The sequence below is a fragment of the Canis lupus genome, chromosome 27, assembly GCF_011100685.1.
Source record: "Canis lupus familiaris isolate Mischka breed German Shepherd chromosome 27, alternate assembly UU_Cfam_GSD_1.0, whole genome shotgun sequence".
Taxonomy (NCBI): domain Eukaryota; kingdom Metazoa; phylum Chordata; class Mammalia; order Carnivora; family Canidae; genus Canis; species Canis lupus.
In genome coordinates this window covers 8944674-8962289 of record NC_049248.1, presented here as the reverse complement: position 1 = coordinate 8962289, position 17616 = coordinate 8944674, and the positions used below count along the sequence as shown (strand labels likewise).

The following is a 17616-nucleotide window of genomic DNA, read 5'->3' as shown; positions in this document are numbered from 1 at the left end:
CAACTTTCTAGAAATGGAATTATTGGGTCAAGGAATATGCATATTATAGGTTTTTATACAATATAGAATTGCTGGGACGCCTAGGTAGCCCAGTGGTTGAGCATCTGCCTTTGGCTCAGGTCGTGATCCTGGGGTCGTGGGATCAAGTCCCACGTCGGGCTCCCCGTGGGAAGCCTGCTTCTCCTTCTGCCTATGTCTCTGCCTCTCCCTGTGTCTCTTATGGATAGATAAATAAAATATTTTTAAAATAATAAATAAATAAATAAATAAATAAATAAATAAATAAATAAATAGAGCAACAGTCAATTATGTATTTTAGATAGGATAAATATTTAACACAGAATTGAATAACTTTTTTTCTTTTTAAGATTTTATTTTATTTATTCATGAGAGACACAGAGCGAGAGAGAGAGGCAGAGACAGGCAGAGGGAGAAGCAGGCTCCATGCAGGGAGCCCGACATGGAATTCCATTCTAGGTATCCAGGATCATGCCCTGGGCTGAAGGCGACGCTAAACCACTGAGCCACTGGGGCTGCCGAAATAACTTTGGAAATAAAAATTAGATGAAAGATAAAATAATATTTCATGATAAAATGTCATATTTGATATTTTGTATATTATGACTAAGAAATTACTTGAATGGCAATTTAAATGTTTATGAACAGTCTCTCTTCTGGATAACAGCTTGTGTGTGAATCTTTTAGTTTTTTCTGAAGGCAAGGGAAATAAAATATTAATGCTATTTTAAGTCGTTTATTTTATCTAAAACGTTACCCTGAATGTCTGGGCCTAGAGCAAAGAAAACAAAAAGTAGTTCTCCTTTCCTCCAAGGGTAGAAATTAGCCCTTGATAAGGATTGGTGGGGTCATTTGTATTACTTTGGATAACAATGTTTTGTAAGCCTCGCATTCTTAGATAACAAATTTTTAAAAGTTATTCTTGTTTTAAAGGGTTGGAAGATAATAGAAAAAATGTTGCTCTTGACCTTTACCCTTAGGATTAACCTCTTTAACCTCTGTTGAGATTCAGGAGCTCCAAGTTTATTTTTGCTGTTTCAAAAGCAGTAGCAGAATTAACAAATTTTAAGGTTGAGGTAGAAAGAACAAAAACCAAAACAACCTTGAAAACTGATGCACTCATTCTTTGACTAAATGTGACTTACTATATAGATGAGTATGAAATATACGTGCCCATCGATTTAACAATCAAACAAATGACTAAACAGATATTATGGTGTCCTAACTTTGTTCCAGGCAATGCACGAGGTGGGTGTTTTTCTTTTTTTCTTAAGATTTTATTTATTAATTTGAGAAAGAGAATGAATGGGGGGAGGGGCAGAAGGAGAAGCCGACTCCTTGCAGAGCAGGGAGCCTGATGTGGGGACATCCCAGGCCCCCCGGGATCATGTTATGAGCCCGAGGCAGAGGCTTAACCAATTGAATTACCCAAGGGCCCTAGGTGAGTGTTTTTCAACCTTTGTTTTGACTCATTAATGAATATCGAAATAAATTTTGTGTGTCGGCATTGAAAAAAAAAAACTGGGGACACCTGGGTGGCTCAGTGGTTGGGCATCTTTCTTTGGCTCAAGTCGTGATCCCAGGGTCCTGGGATCAAGTCCCACATCAGGCTCACTGCAGGAAGCCTGCTTCTCCTTCTCCCTGTCTCTGCCTCTCTCTGTATTTCTCATGAATAAATAAATACAATCTTAAAAAAAAAATAAAATAAACTGGTACACCGGGGTGGTTCAGTGGTTGAGCATTTGCCTTCAGTTCAGGGTGTGATCCCTTGGTCCGGGATCCAGTCCTGCATTGGGCTCCCTCGGGCAAGCCTTCTCCCTCTTTCTGTGTCTCTGCCTCTCTCTCTCTCTCTGTGTCTCTTATGAATGAATAAATAAATAAAATCTTAAAAAAAAAAACAACCCTGTAGATAATATGAGTGCATTGCACAATGGCTAATTTTTTCCTGAAAATTTTAGCTATTAATATTTATCTAGATATGTTACTTAATATATTTCTTTCTCTTTTTTGGGGAGGGGAGTTAATTTTTTTATTTTATTTTTTAAATTTTATAGTGTTTATATTTATTCTTCCTTTTATTTATTTTTTTTGGAAGATTAAGTAATCTCTATACCCAGTGTAGGGCTCAAACTTAACAACCTTAAGATCAACAATCGCATGCTCTACCAACTGAGTCCTCAAGGCACCCACCTCTATATTGGGTATATTTCTTTCTTTTTAAAAAAAAAAAAATTATTTATTTATTTGACAGAGAGAGAGAGAGCACGTGCGCACAAGCAGGGGGAGCAGAAGGCAAAGGGAAAGGAAGAGGGAGACAGAGGGAGAGGGTGAAGCAGGCTTCCCACTAAGCAGAGAGCCCAACTTGGGGCTTGATACCAAGGTCCTGGGATCATGACCCCAGCAGAAAGCAGACATTTGAGGGACTGAGCCACCCAGATGCCCTGGGTTTGTTTGTTTGCTTGTTTGTTTGTATGTTTGTTTGTTTCTTTCTTTTTTTTAAAGATTTTATTTATTTATTCATGAGAGACAAACACAGAGAGACACAGAGAGAGAGAGGCAGAGACATAGGCAGCAAGAGAAGAGAGAAGCAGGCTCCATGCAGGAAGCCCGATGTGGGACTCGATCCTGGGACTCCAGGTTCATGCCCTGGGCCAAAGGCAGATGCTCAACCGCTGAGCCACACAGGTATCCCACCCTGGGTATATTTCTTAATATGGGTCCCTGGCAAGGCAGTGTGAATGCCACCATACTAATGACATTTTTGAACAACTGCTTTCTTTCATGGAGTTAACATTCTGGTCAGGGGACTGGTAAGAAAACCAACAATGATGATGTAATAGGGTGAGTACAGCATCCGGAGGCAGCAATGTGAAAAGTGCCTTACCTAGAAATGAGGGATCTGAGGTGCTTCCTGGAAGAAATGCCATTTCAGTAAGGCTAGAGAAGTGGTTATGACATGTACTCTGAAGGCCAACTGCCTGGATCTTTCCAGGGCTCCATCACTATTTCCCATGTGGCTTTGTGCAAGTTACTTAACTTCTATGTCTTAGTTTCCTTATCCAAAAAAAGGTACTTTTCCTATATGGATGTTGTGAGGATAAGTAAATAATTAAAGCAAAGCGCTCAGCCCGACTCAGCCTTAACAAGTATTCGCCATTACCATCATGGGATTTGGGGGACAGGTGGGGCAGTAGGGAGCTGCACATGTGCCTGACATCTGGGGCTTGCAGGCACACAGGACTTGGGATGAGGTTGAGAATTGAGCAGAGCCTAAACCAAACCCTGGGGGAAGTGATAAGATGATAAAATAGAAGAGGGGTTAGAGCAGGAGAAGCCCTGTAAACCATATGAAAAATGTGGACTTCATTTGGTGGGCAGTGGGCTTTGAGGAGTTTAAAAGCAAGTTTGTCATCACGGTGGCTCTCATGAGGCCAGCATCTGCTTGATAGCACACATCAACTGTAGTACTTTTTTTTTTTTTTTTTTTTTTTTTAAAGATTTCATCTCTAGACAGTCATTTAGACACAGTCTCTTCTGGACTAATAAAGCCCCATAGTAGGGCATGGGCTGGATTTCCCCATAACCTTTCAGCAAAACATACCCTCAATGGGAAGAGAAATGGATCACAGAGAACTAAGTAATAGGAGGAGGTCAACTAGGGGACTGGCTCAGTAATTCTGACTGGAAATAACAGTGGCTTTAACAGCAAGGATTGGAGAGACATGAAAATAAATACATACAACTAAACAGAATTAGTGATTGAGTATCTAGGCTAAAGAAAAGGAGGAATTCTATATGGCAGTGAGGCTTTGGACCTGGGCAGCTGGATGGATGAGGGTGCCAATCATTGAGGTAGAAAATAGAGGAAGTAGAGCAGGTTTGGGGGTAAAGCTCAGCTGCCGCCTTAATGTCCAAAGAGACGTTGAGTGGAGAGTTGCATATGCCAATTTAGGTGTCACTGGATTGCCCAGGAAGCTTGCTCAGAGCAATGGATCATTATCTTTTATGAATCACGGACACTTAGAAAACTGTAATGAAAGTAATCTATCTGCTTCCCAGAGAAAACATATTCACAACCCTGATTGCATTTTTAGGGAGTTCTTTAACTTCTTAAATCACATCCATGAGATCCTTGACGACATCTAATGTACCATGAGAAAAATCACGGACACAGTGCAGAATCCACAGAAAGAACTGTTTAATTAATTAGACAAGGAGGCCATTAGACTGATGTGACTCTAATGCCATGGAGCCTACATAAATAAACCAAAATCTAAGCCCATGAATGCCTCAAGCTTACAAAATCAAAATGCTAGGGACAACCAGCATAGCCACCAAGGCTTTAAGCAATAGCCAATCAACCAAATAATTTTCTTTTTTTTTTTTTTTTTTTAACGCTTTGACTCACTCTTCATCTTTTATTTATTTATTTTATTTTTTTTTTTTAATTTTTATTTATTTATGATAGCCACAGTGAGAGAGAGAGAGGCAGAGACATAGGCAGAGGGAGAAGCAGGCTCCATGCACCGGGAGCCTGACGTGGGATTCAATCCTGGGTCTCCAGGATAGCGCCCTGGGCCAAAGGCAGGCGCCAAACCACTGCACCACCCAGGGATCCCCCCAAATAATTTTCTTGCTTCTCTCCTAAACTTTGTATGTCTTTCCCTCTGGTCCTGTCCTTACAGTGCTCCTAACCACTTCCAGTTTGGTGCTGTCTGATTGAAATAAACTTTGCTCAAATAAACTCTTAAAAAAATTTCAATACGTCTCAGTTTATCTTTCTTTTTTTAAATCTTTTTAAGTAGGCTCCATGCCCAATGTGGGATTCAAACTCATAACCCTGAGATCAAGTGTCACATGCTCTACTGACTAAGCCAGCCAAGTGCCTTACCTCAGTTTATCTTTTCTTTTTTTCTTATTCTTTTTTCAGTTTAAAAACATTTTCTTTTAACAGAAAATGCAAGGAAAAAGTGTCTTTCCTTCTAGATAAAAAGAAATCCTGAAGAATGTAGTGTTGTATAAGTTAAATGTTTTAAGAAAGACTTTTTGAAAGGGGTCAAATATTTCTGAGAAGAAGGCCTAAACAAGGTCCACTAGGTGTTTAGAGGACTTTGTTAAATATGAACAGAGCAGAGCAGCCCGGGTGGCTCAGCAATTTAGCGCCGCCTTCAGTCCAGGGTGTGATCCTGGAGACCCGGGATTGAGTCCTAAACTCCTAAGTAGTTAGGAGGTCCCTACATGGAGCCTGCTTCTCCCTCTGCCTGTGTCTCTGCCTCTCTCTCTCTCTCTTTCTGTGTGTGTCTCTCATGAATGAATAAATGAAACCTTTAAATATATATATATACAGAGCAGCTACAGAAAGCTCTTCAAGGGAGCAGGTAGGCCCCAGATTGAGGGATGAGAGACCAGAAAAGGAAAGGGCTGATATTGAGAAATCGGCATTGAACAGCAGATAAGAGATAAAGTAGAAGGAGAGAAGGAAAGAAAGAGGTATTTGGGGGGCACCTGGCTGGCTTAGTCAGTGGAGCATGCAGCTCTTGATCTTGGGGTTGTGAGTTTGAACCCTGAGTTGGGTGTAGAGATTACTTAAAAATAAAATCAAGAAAGAAATAAAGAAAAGAGAGAAAGAGGAAGGAAGGAAGGAAGGAAGGAAGGAAGGAAGGAAGGAAGGAAGGAAGGAAGGAAGGAAGGGAGGGAGGGGAAAGAAAGACCAGAATGCCGAAGAAAAGAAAGAAGAAAGAAAAAAGACCCGAACCAAAGACTACAACCCGAACATCCCCACTACCGCCCCCCTCCCTCCTCCCTCCCGCCTTCCGGCCTTCCTTCCTCCCGCCTCCCCCTCCCTCCCCCCTCCCCCGCCCTCCCTCCCTCCCTCCCCCCCCCTCACTCCACGCCCGCCGCGCCCCCAAATCCCCTTGGTCTTTTTTTTTAGGGACTTAGACCTGTTCAAACATATTCATGGGAAGGAACCAGAGTTGAAGACAGAAAGCAAGAGGAAAAGCCATTTCCCTGAGGAAGAGGGGGCTGAAATCCAGAACATAGATGGAAGTATTCTCATTGCACACAGGGTAGAGACACCTCCCTTAGAATGTGGATGAAAAAATTTGCACACCATATTCCCAAGCACTTAATGTCAGGTCCAGTTTCATCAATACCCATGGGTAGGCCTCTCTCCTGTGCCAGGGGGAGATATTAATAGGAAGCTGAGTCTGGGGTCATTATGACCTTGTCTCTCATCTGCTACTGTTCTGTAACCCAAATGAAAACAATATTTCGTTTCTTCTAAGCTTGTCTGTCTGGCCCCTCAACCTCCCTATTACAAAGACCTTTATTATTATCTTGGGCCTACCTGGATTATCCAGGATCATCTTCTGGTGTCTTGAATCTTAACTTAATGACATCTGCAAAGTCTCTTTTGCCATGTAAAGTAACATATTCACAGGTTCCAGGGAACTGAATGTGGACACCTTTTGAGGGCCATGATTCAGCCTGCCACATACAACTTCAGAAAAGCCTCATGTCCTACAAAATTATGTGTGTGCATATGCTCACAAACAGAAACACACATGCAGTCATTATGGAGAATATAGGGTAAAGAGACAAAAACACTCAAAATCTATGCAACTACACAAAACATTAGGAATTCTAATATAAACAGGGGCACCAGGCTGGCTCAGTTGGTAATGCATTCAACTCTTGATCTTGGAGTGCTGAGTTGGAGCCCACATTGGGTGTGGAGATTACTTCAAAATAAATCTTAGGTCACCTGGGTGGCTCAGTGGTTGAGCGTCTGCCTTTGGCTCAGGTCCTGATCCAGGGTCCTGGGATTGAGTCCTGCATTGGGCTCCTTGCAGTGTGCCTGTTTCTCCCTCTGACTGTGTGCCTGTGTCTCTCCTGAATAAATAAATAGAATCTTAAAAAAAAAAAAAAAAAAGAAAGATATACAAAATTCCTAATAAAAGTAAAGGTAGCCCGAGGGAAGCAAAGGTAGAAAAGGCTGAAGCTGCTGACTGTGTATAAAGGATAAAAGGTCAAACTTCCAAGAGCTATGCCCTTGATGGAATAGACTTCATTTTTTTGCCAATAGCTTTAGATTTATAGGAAAATCGAGAAGCAAATATGACCGTGTCCCCTATTATTTTCTTACTTTAGAATGGTACATTTGTTAACATTAATAAACCAATATTAATATATTATTAAAGTCAAAATTTATTTTATATTTCCTTTATTTAGCTTTTACCTAATGTCCTTTTCCTGTTCCACGATCCCACACGGGACACCACATTACTTGTCGCAGTCCTGTCCTCGTTAGCTTTCTCTTGGCTGGGGAATTCCTTAGACTTGCCTTGTTATCGACTACCTTGACAATTTGGAGGAGTCCTAGTGAGGTATTTTGTACGATATTGCAGTACTGGAATTCATCCTTATTTTTTTTTTTTTTTCTTGTGAAGAGATCAGGGTTACAGATTACTGAAAGGAGACCACAGTGGCAAAGTGTCATTTTCATCATTTCAGATCAAGGGTACGCGCTACCAATGTGACTTATCACTCTTGACGTTGCCCTTGATCACCTGGCTGAGGTCATCATGTTTGGTAGGTTTCTCCACCACTGTGCCCCCAACCCCCACTTTCCATACTGTACACTTTGAAATGAAATGAGGCTGTCCAGCCCACACTTAAGGAGTGGGGAGTTGGGATGCCTGGGTGGTCAGCGGTTGAGCATCTGCCTTTGGCTCAGGATGTGATCCCGGACTCCCAGGATCGAGTCCAGCATCGGTCTTCCTGCATGAAGCCTGCTTCTCCCTCTGCCTATGTCTCTGCCTCTCTCTCTCTCTCTGTCGCTCATGAATAAATAAATAAAATCTTTAAAGAAGAAAAAAAGAAGAAAAAAAAGGAGTGGGGAATTATGCCCATCCTCCTTTTTTCTTTTTCTTTTCCCTCTTCTTTACAAAGATTTTATATAAGACAGAGAGAGATCACAGCAGAGGGAGGGGCAGAGGTAGAGGGACAAGCAGACTTCACTGGGCAGGGAGCCCTCTGCGGGACTCCATCCCAGGACCCTGGGATCATCACGTAAGAGGAAGGTAGATGCTTTAGCGGATGGAGCCACCCAGGCGCTCCCCCAAACCAGCCACCCCCCGGCTTTCTTCTGGTAGGCCTAATTGACTAGTTAGCCAGTACCTTATGGTTCCAGGATCTTCATTCAAACCGCATTTGTTGGGACATTTACCCCCATACTGAGCTCTTCCTATCAGAACCCTGCCCAGCAGGCCGCTCTTTAGCCGGCTCTCCCATTGTAAAGTCATTAAATGTTTTCCACTAAGCCTTTCAATCATTGACAGACCCAGGATTCGAACCCGGGGAATATTGATTCTTCGTTGTGGAATTTCACGAACTAAGGTGGATTCGCGGAAAGGAAAGCAGCCGCAGGCGGCGCGGGCAAGAAAAGAGGCAAAGCTTGGAGCGGTTGGGTGTGGCGGGCGCGCGGGGCTGCAGAGTCCCGGTGCCCGGGTGGGCGCAGGTGCCGGGAGCCCCGCTGCTTACCCCCCGCTTGACGCGTGTCGGGCCTTATCAGGGCAGATGGCCTTGGACACCGGGGGAAACAGGCTTCTCCACTCGAGATGCAGTGGACAACCTGAACCAGCGCAAAGGGGACACACTGGGCTGAGGGACCCAGGCAGGGGCCGCAGAAAGGGGGGAGAAGCAGAGGCGTGTAGGGGGAGACCCGCCCAGCCAAACCCAGCCCAGAGCCGCGGACTGAGCGCAGGCAACGCAGAAACCGTGTTGTTTGAGGATCTTCCCAAACAGCAGCTTTCGCCTCTCCCGTACCAGGCTTTACCTCTCTTCGGAATACTTTTCACGACCCACCCTATATTTTGGATCTATGGTTTGTTGTCTCAATCCACCAGAATATTTGCTCCCGAAGGCAAAACTTTTCTTTTTTATAAAGATTTATTTATTCACGAAACACACACACACACACAGAGGCAGAGACACGGGCCGAGGCAGAAGCAGGCCCCAGGCAGGGAGCCCGATGCGGGGCTCGATCCTGAGACCCGCGGACCACGCCCTGAGCCGGGGGCAGGTGCTCAACCGCTGAGCCTCCCAGGCGTCCCTCGGAGGCAAAGCTTTTATCTCACCTGTGGCTCCGTTGCCTGACCTGAAACCAACCAGACGACGGAAAACCTTTCTGAGCTAGAGAAGCCGCCTGGAGGGAAGAGGTGGGCTCCACCAGATAAGAGAGAAAGTACAGCCGGGGCGCCGGCTCCATCAGTTTAAACTCCTGCGGCAGATTAGAATTTTAAATTCCCTTCATCTGATCTTAAAAGACTTCCCGCCTCCTCCAACCTCCAGTTGAAGCTATTTCACTGTTGAACACTCCGGGTACTGGACGCTTCTGGGCGGTTAAGCGATAAGCTTCGGCAGGCGCGGCGGGGCGGGGCGCCGGGGGCTGCTGGCTGCGGCGTTGGGCGGCGGCCTCAGCAGGTGCACGGGCCGCGGTCCCCCCAACCCACGCGGGGCAGCTGGCGCGGAGGCGCCTGGTCAGGCGTGGCACAGCCTTCGGGCCCTAACGTTGACACATCGATATGCTGGTTTCCCTTTGGAAGCTAGAAAATGCAAGACTTGTGAGATGAAGTTTCCAACAGAAATGAAATATACAGATTACTTTGTGATTGGTAGGCAGCTTCCGCCAGGCCCCAGCGCCGTGGCCTACCCACCACGTCGTGAAAAGCGCAGAGGAGCCTGCGTGGCGCAGAGGGCATGATCCCGGGGTCCTGGGATGGAGTCCCGCATCGGGGTCCCCGCAGGGAGCCGGCTTCTCCCTCTGCCTATGTCTCTGCCTTTCTCTGTGTCTCTCATGAATAAATAGTCTTTAAAAAAGAAAGAAAGAAAGAAAGAAAGAAAGAAAGAAAGAAAGAAAGAAAGAAAGAAAGAAAGAAAGAAAGAAAGAAAGAAAGAAAGAAAGAGAAAGAAAGAAAGAAAGAAAGAAAGAAAGAAAGAAAGAAAGAAAGAAAAAAAAAAATGCACAAATGCCTGAGATGTTAAAAGTTTGCCTCATATTAAGAGAAGGGAAGGACACTGATGACTGGCTCCGTTTGGATTTTGGCAGCATGATGATTAATTCGATGCCTCCAGAAAACAGAGAAACCAGTAATTCAGAGAAATTAGGGATCCTGCCTTCTGATGACCAGTTAGCTCAGAGAGCACCTGAGATGTTACTTCAAGATTTCATTCTTAGAATGAAAGAGGACACTTCATCCCTGACTCCAGTGGAGCTCCAATATGAATAAAATGGTATGAACTGATTTAGTAAAAAAAATAAAATAAAATAAAAAAATAAAGATTTTATTTACTTATTTTTTAAGGGGCGGGGGAGCAGAGACACAGGCAGAGGGAGAAGCAGGCTCCTTGCAGGGAGCCCGACATGGAACTGGATCCCGAGTCTCCGGGATCAAGCCCTGGGCCAAAGGCGGCGCTAAACCACTGAGCTACCCGGGCTGCTCCCCCGCCCCAAAATTTTTTAAGATGAATTTAGACATATTAAAAATTGTCAGAGTTTACTTGAGCAAAAATCAGTTGGAATGGGGAAGCATTCAATCCAGCAGATAGAAAAGAGCTCCCGCGAGCTGTACAAAATTAAAGACTTTTAAGGCAGAAGAGAACAGGAACAGGACATTATACTTAGGCAAAAAAGCAGCTTGGTTCTGACAAGGTTACTTACCTTTAGGGAATAATAAAGTAATCTATCAGATTACCTAACTAGCGCTGGCTGATCAGGTGATCCCTGATTGGCAGGTTTGAGATTCCATTTCTAGAAGAGCCAAAGTTGTAATTAATTCTAGGTTTGGGGATCCCTGGGTGGCGCAGCGGTTTGGCGCCTGCCTTTGGCCCGGGGCACGATCCTGGAGACCCGGGATCGAATCCCACGTCGGGCTCCCGGTGCATGGAGCCTGCTTCTCCCTCTGCCTGTGTCTCTGCCTCTCTCTCTCTCTGTGACTATCATAAATAAATAAAAGTTAAAAAAAAATTAAAAAAAAATAATTCTAGGTTTGGTGAGGTGGGGCTTAGCGCAAGTGACTCCATTTCGTGCCTGTGGTCTTCTTCTTTTTTTTTTTTTTTTAATTTAAATTTGCCAACATGTTGTCTTGTTCTTTTTTTTTTTTTTTTTTTTTATTTATGATAGTCACACAGAGAGAGAGAGAGAGAGAGAGGCAGAGACACAGGCAGAGGGAGAGGGAGAAGCAGGCTCCATGCACCCGGGAGCCCGACGTGGGATTCAATCCCGGGTCTCCAGGATCGCGCCCCGGGCCAAAGGCAGGCGCCAAACCGCTGCGCCACCCAGGGATCCCTGTTGTCTTGTTCTTAACAATGCATTGTGGTGTTGTTGTTGTTGTTTTAACAATGCATTGTTAACATAGTTCAATAATGTAGTTCACCCTTAACAGATTTTCCCTTTGCCCTCCTGTTTTGCTACAGGAGGGACTTACAAGCTTTCTGCTTCTGGCTTGAGGAAGTGTACTTAGTTTTTTTCCTCCTTCAAGGTCTGGAAATTAATACAAGGAATCTGAAATTACCCATTGTCAAGAAGGGAGTTATCAGGCTTATCTGTGTCTTCCCCTTAATTTTCTCCCCTGCCCATCTGTGAATCCTGAAGTTCAAAGGAAACTTCTGCGGTGGGTCCATGGAGCTCTCTAGTCACAGCTTGAAGTTCCACCTAGATCTGAACAGATCTAGATCTGACCTCCCAGAGGTCTGTCAGAGAGGCGATATTTTGCTTCAAGTTGATCTGAAAAACAACTTTAGCTCAATTACAGCTGACTTCCAATTAAATGGTAGGTGGGACTGGCCTAGAAATTCAACTCTTACCCCTTTTTAACCTATCAAATAAACCCATCTGCCAGTCCATTTAAAAAGAAATGAACCATTGACTGAAAGAATTAAGTGGGTGGGTATTGAGATTGAATTAGAACTGATATGCTTCCAATTCTATTCTCTCACAAAACCACAACTTCCACAATTCTATTGGAAAATTTAAAGAGCCTATCTTTTCTAGTTGTATCTCTTTGAGATCGCCTAAAAATCCACCCTGCTTTGCAAGCTAGGCCTGTGTATTATAGGACAAGAGGGAGAATAGTGGCAATCTTCCCCAACCGAAAAATTTGGAGCTAACTGGGACCAGTTCTCTGAAGCTTTTCCTGTCAAACACTTCTTTCACCTCCTGTGGGTTTCCTACTTTGTCTTCTGTTGAGGGTAGTGGAGAACAACAGGAAGAAACAAGTAACAAAGCACTAGGGATAGTAGAAGAGTAAATCATGTGCAACTAGTACATAAATGAGTTCTGGAGCTCTGATCACAAAATAGTGATTATAGACAACAATACCATGTTGTAAACTTGAAAGTTGCTAAAGGACTAGATTTTAATTTCTTCCACGTGAAATAAATTATGTGATGTGATAGAGGTGTTAGCTAACCCCAAAGTGGAATCGTATTACAATATATAAATGAATCAAATGAACACACCATTTTTATTAACCTTACGTGATGTCATATGTCAATTATATTTCAAAACATTTTTTAAAATACTACATCATTAACATCTCTCCTTGCAAAATAGTAAATCATGCAGAATCCAAGAAGATAATAGTTACACATATATTTTGTAATTGTGACGTTAATTTACTTTAAAAATAATATATCCATGGAACTATAACTTGTATGAGCAAATTGTTTGATACATTGGTTTCTCCTTTCCTTCTATTTAATTAAATAACACTATCCCTTGAAAACATCAACAGTTCTTGATGTCTGGAAAAGAGCCCCAACATCGGAGAGAATTCAAGCCCTTACATGGGTTGGGACAGCTTCCCAGCTGCTCTCTCCTCTTTTCCTTCTTCCTATTAAGCTCTCTTCCCCCAGCTCTATTTTGTAATCCTAGCTATTAGTTCTTACTAAGAAAAGATAATTCAGGGATCCCTGGGTGGCGCAGCGGTTTAGCGCCTGCCTTTGGCCCAGGGCGCCATCCTGGAGACCCGGGATCGAATCCCACGTCGGGTTCCCGGTGCATGGAGCCTGCTTCTCCCTCTGCCTATGTTTCTGCCTCTCTCTCTCTCTCTGTATGACTATCATAAATAAATAAAAGTTAAAAAGATAATAATTCATATTTCCAACTTTCAAAAATGGAAAATGTAAATGGTATGCATTGGTTCACCATATGTTTATGTGTCTGAGATTCCCTTGGACATCTGTGCCCATTCTGATAGCATTAGAACCAAGGTAACAGGCCCAAGACGACTCACTTATGTTAAGACACACTTCATCAAACTGAGACTTAATTATAGTCTCAGCTCTCCCAGAGATGATATCTTAAACCAATCAATCAGGAATCGCCTGATCAACACTAGTTAGGTAGTCGGCCTGATGGAATCCCAACATCCCCTAAAGGAAAGTGACCTTGCAATAACCAATGAGCTTATTTATTTATTTTTATTATTTTTTTTTTTTCCAATGAGCTTTTTTACCTGGTGTAATGCCCGTGATGCTCCCGTCTCCCTTCATTTTGTGCAGTCCTGGGAGCTCCATTTTATCCACTAGATGGGTTGCCGTCCCATTCATGGATCGTTGAAGAAAGCCAATATAGATTTTTAAAATGTACTCAGGGGATCCCTGGGTGGCGCAGCGGTTTAGCGCCTGCCTTTGGCCCAGGGCGCGATCCTGGAGACCCGGGATCGAATCCCACGTCGGGCTTCCGGTGCATGGAGCCTGCTTCTCCCTCTGCCTGTGTCTCTGCCTCTCTCTCTCTCTCTCTCTGTGTGACTATCATAAATAAATAAAATTTAAAAAAATAAAAATAAAAAAATAGAATGTACTCAGTTGAATTTGGTTTTTAATAATACTCTAAGTAGAGATGTTGGTCTTAAGTGTTAATTCACTTAACAAGCAAGTGTTTCTTTTTTTTTTTTTTTTTTTTTTCAAGCAAGTGTTTCATGTCTATGAGTCCGTAATGTGTTAGGTACTAGAGATAATTGAAGAGTTTACCTGGTCTGAAATCTCGTGTTTTGCATGTATGTATTTTAAAGCTCTTAATATCTATCGTTAGACAATATTTCAAAGATTTCATTCACAGCTGCCAACTATGGGAAATGCTAATCTCACAATACATCTTTCCTAGTATTATCTATTCTAAAATTGCCATGCAATAGTTTAAAAGCTATCTGAATTAGGGTTTTAAAACTTGAGTAGAAGTGAAATATTTTACACGTTAGTTTACTCATACTTCCTCAGATGAGAAATCTTTGCGTTTTTTTGAAATTCATCTAATAGATTTTGTTGTTGTTTTATTCATTTAGGTAATCTCTACACCCAATGTGGGGCTTGAACCTAGGAGTCTAAGATCAAGAGTTGCAGATTCCTCAGACTGAGCCAGCCAGGTGCCCCCTGGATTCTTATTCATTATTCATTATTCATTATTATTGTGTTCTTTATCTGTCATATATGCTGCAATTTCTTTCTTTCTCTCTTTCTTTTTTTACTGTATTATTTGTCCCTTAAATCTAACTTGGGGGGACGCCTGGGTGGCTCAGCAGTTGAGCGTCTGCCTTTGGCTCAGGGAGTGATCGCAGAGTACCAGGATCAAGTCCCACATTGGGCTTCCTGCATGGAGCCTGCTTCTCCCTCTGCCTGTGTCTCTGCCTCTCTCTCTCTCTCTCTGTGTCTCTCATGAATAAATAAATAAAATCTAAAATAAAGGGGATCCCTGGGTGGCGCAGCGGTTTGGCGCCTGCCTTTGGCCCAGGGCGCGATCCTGGAGACCCGGGCCATCGAGCTCCCGGTGCATGGAGCCTGCTTCTCCCTCTGCCTGTGTCTCTGCCTCTCCCTCTCTCTGTGTGACTATCATAAATTAAAAAAAAAAAAAAAAAAAAAAGGTCTAAAATAAATAAATAAATAAATCTAACTTGGTTCTTGATTTTCTTTTTCTTTTTTCTTTTTTTTTTTTAAGATTTTATTTATCTATTCATGAGATACATGGAGAGAGAGAGAGAGACAGAGGCAGAGACATAGGCAGAGGAAGAAGCAGCTCCATGCAGGAAGCCAGGATCACGCCCTGGGCAGAAGGCAGGCACTCAACTGCTGAGCCACCCAGGTGTCCCATGGTTCTTGATATTCTGTATGAAATCTGGCAACGTTTTTGTAATTATATTGTTCCTTTCTCAACATTTTGAATCTCCTCAAACCTTTCATATTCTCCCTAAAAACCCCACCTCTCCTAACCTAAGCGTGAAACATGTTCATTTTTGTTTCCTGAATACTTCCTATTTTCTGAATATTTCCTATTTTTCTATTTTTTAAAAAGTTATATGTGCATATTCTGTAAAGTAGCCCACAATTGTGGATTTGTGAAGACTGTCTTCAGCTGCCCTCTCCATTTTATTTCTGAGGAGCACCCGCCTTAAATTTTTTTGGCGTATTTTCTGTGTGTGTATGTGTGTGTGTGTGTGTGTATCTCCATATTTCAAAATAGCATGTTTATAATGATATTTCTTTTTTTTTAAAGATTTTATTTATTTATTCATGATAGTCACACAGAGAGAGACAGAGAGGCAGAGACACAGGCAGAGGGAGAAGCAGGCTCCACGCAGGGAGCCCGACGTGGGACTCGATCCCGGGTCTCCAGAACCACCCCCCCCCACCCCACCCCCCGGCCAAAGGCAGGCGCCAAACCGCTGCGCCACCCAGGGATCCCTATAATGATATTTCTTGATTTTATATATTTGTCTCCTTCTCTCTCTTCCTTCCTTCCTTCCTTTTTTTGGTATTGGGCATTATTAATGACTTTCAACAGAGATTTAGCTTTATCTTCTCCTCTACCACACATTCACAAATTTCAAATCTCCTTATCCTTCTAATTTGGTTATTTTCTGTTTTAGTTAGATCAGCATTCCTGGTAAAAGGTATAAGGTGCATGTATTTATTTCTTTATTTATAAAATTTATTTATTTATTTATTTATTTATTTATTTATTTATTTATAAAATTTAAATTCAATTAAATAACACCTAATGCAGTTTCAGAGAGAGACAAGTGTTCAGTGATTCATCAGGTGCACATAATACCCAGTGCTCATCACATCAAAAAAAGTGCCCTCCTTAATGCCTGTTACCCCATTATCCCATCCCTCCTCCCCCCTCCCCTTCAGCAACCCTCAATTTGTTTCCTATGATTGTCTCTTATGGTTTGTCTCCATGATTTCATCTTGTTTTATATTTCCCTTCCTTACCCTATGCTTCTATGTTTTGTTTCTTAAATTCCTCATTTAAGTGAGATCATATAACTTTCTCACATTGATGTTTATATAATGTGCTTTTTTTTCTTTTGATTTAAAAATTTTTTTTATTTATTCAAGAGAGACACAGAGAGAAAGGCAGAGACATATAGGCACAGGGAGAAGCAGGCCTCCTGGAAGAAGCCCAATGTGAGACCCAATCCCAGGATTGCTCAACCACTAACACCAGATGCTCAACCACTAAGCCACTCAGGCACCCTATATAATGTGCATTTAAAATGTTATTTGAAAATAAATAAAATAAAATAAAATAAAATAAAATAAAATAGTAAAATAAAATAAAATAAAATAAAATAAAATGTTATTTGAGTGTATTCAATTCTGCAATAGAGGGAAAAAAGAAATGGGATGGATGATACCCTTAAGCTAGCAGCTTATGAGACAAAGATGAAACTCATAGTTAAATGTTCACTAAATAACTAGCACATGAGATATAGGCAGATTTCATTATGTGTGTTTAAACATACAGTAGGTTATAAAATATATATCCAGTAAGTAAAATAGTAATCAATATTACAAGGGGCACCTGAGTGGCTCAGTGGCTGAGCATCTGCCCTTGGCTTAGGTTGTGTATCCGGGGTCTTGGGATCCTGGTCCTGGGATTGAGTCCTGGATCAGGGTCCTGCTTCTCCCTCTGCCTGTGTCTCTGCCTCTTTCTGTGTGTGTCTCTCATGAATAAATAAATCTTAAAAAAAAAAAAAGAGTTATTACTTACAGAAAGAAAAGGATGGAAAAAACAAGTCACAATCATATCACCTGTGAGTGACAACTATGTCAACCGTCAGTAACGCATTAGTGGTACCCACTATTATCTCATTGTGGGACCACATAGGCTCTGCCCTTGAAATGCAAACAAAATTCATGATTGCTCACCGGGCTAATTGGCCAGCTACAGCTATGGCCACTGGTGGAAACAGGGTGCGTTCTTGGTACCTGGCACTCTCTGTTTAGGGGCTCTTTCCTCAAACCTCAGCTTTGGTTCTCATGACAACCCCATCAAAGGTGAAGGATGAAGCAGTCAAGAGACAAACATATATAAACAGTGTGTGAGGAAGGAAGAAGCTTTCCTGACCCTGTTAAGATCTCTGACTGGGTCTAAAAATTAAACTGACAAAGACAGATTAGCAAGGGAAAAGCATACACATTCACTCAGTATAAATTTTACTTACAGCAGCCTTCATAAGGAAACGAAGACCCAAACAAGTGGGTAAGCTGAATCTTTTTATGCTAGATTTGATGAAGAGTGGACAGTCATGG

At 42.4% G+C, this 17616-nt stretch overlaps 1 protein-coding gene across 9 annotated transcripts in view; it reads left to right on the top strand.

Moving 5' to 3' along the window:
• The window catches only part of DPPA3 (developmental pluripotency associated 3), an 85623-nt gene that overhangs the window by 26148 nt on the left and 41859 nt on the right, over positions 1 to 17616 (top strand). Inside the window, exon 1 of one of the 9 annotated variants that reach the window (XM_038576711.1) lies at positions 7550 to 7611. The exons of 7 other annotated variants lie outside the window; for them this stretch is intronic. The gene's annotated coding sequence lies outside the window, so the exon portion shown is untranslated. Of the gene's footprint in view, positions 1 to 7549; positions 7612 to 14378; positions 14448 to 17616 lie in introns of those variants that run through there. One more of the 9 variants, XM_038576710.1, reaches the window with a different exon arrangement.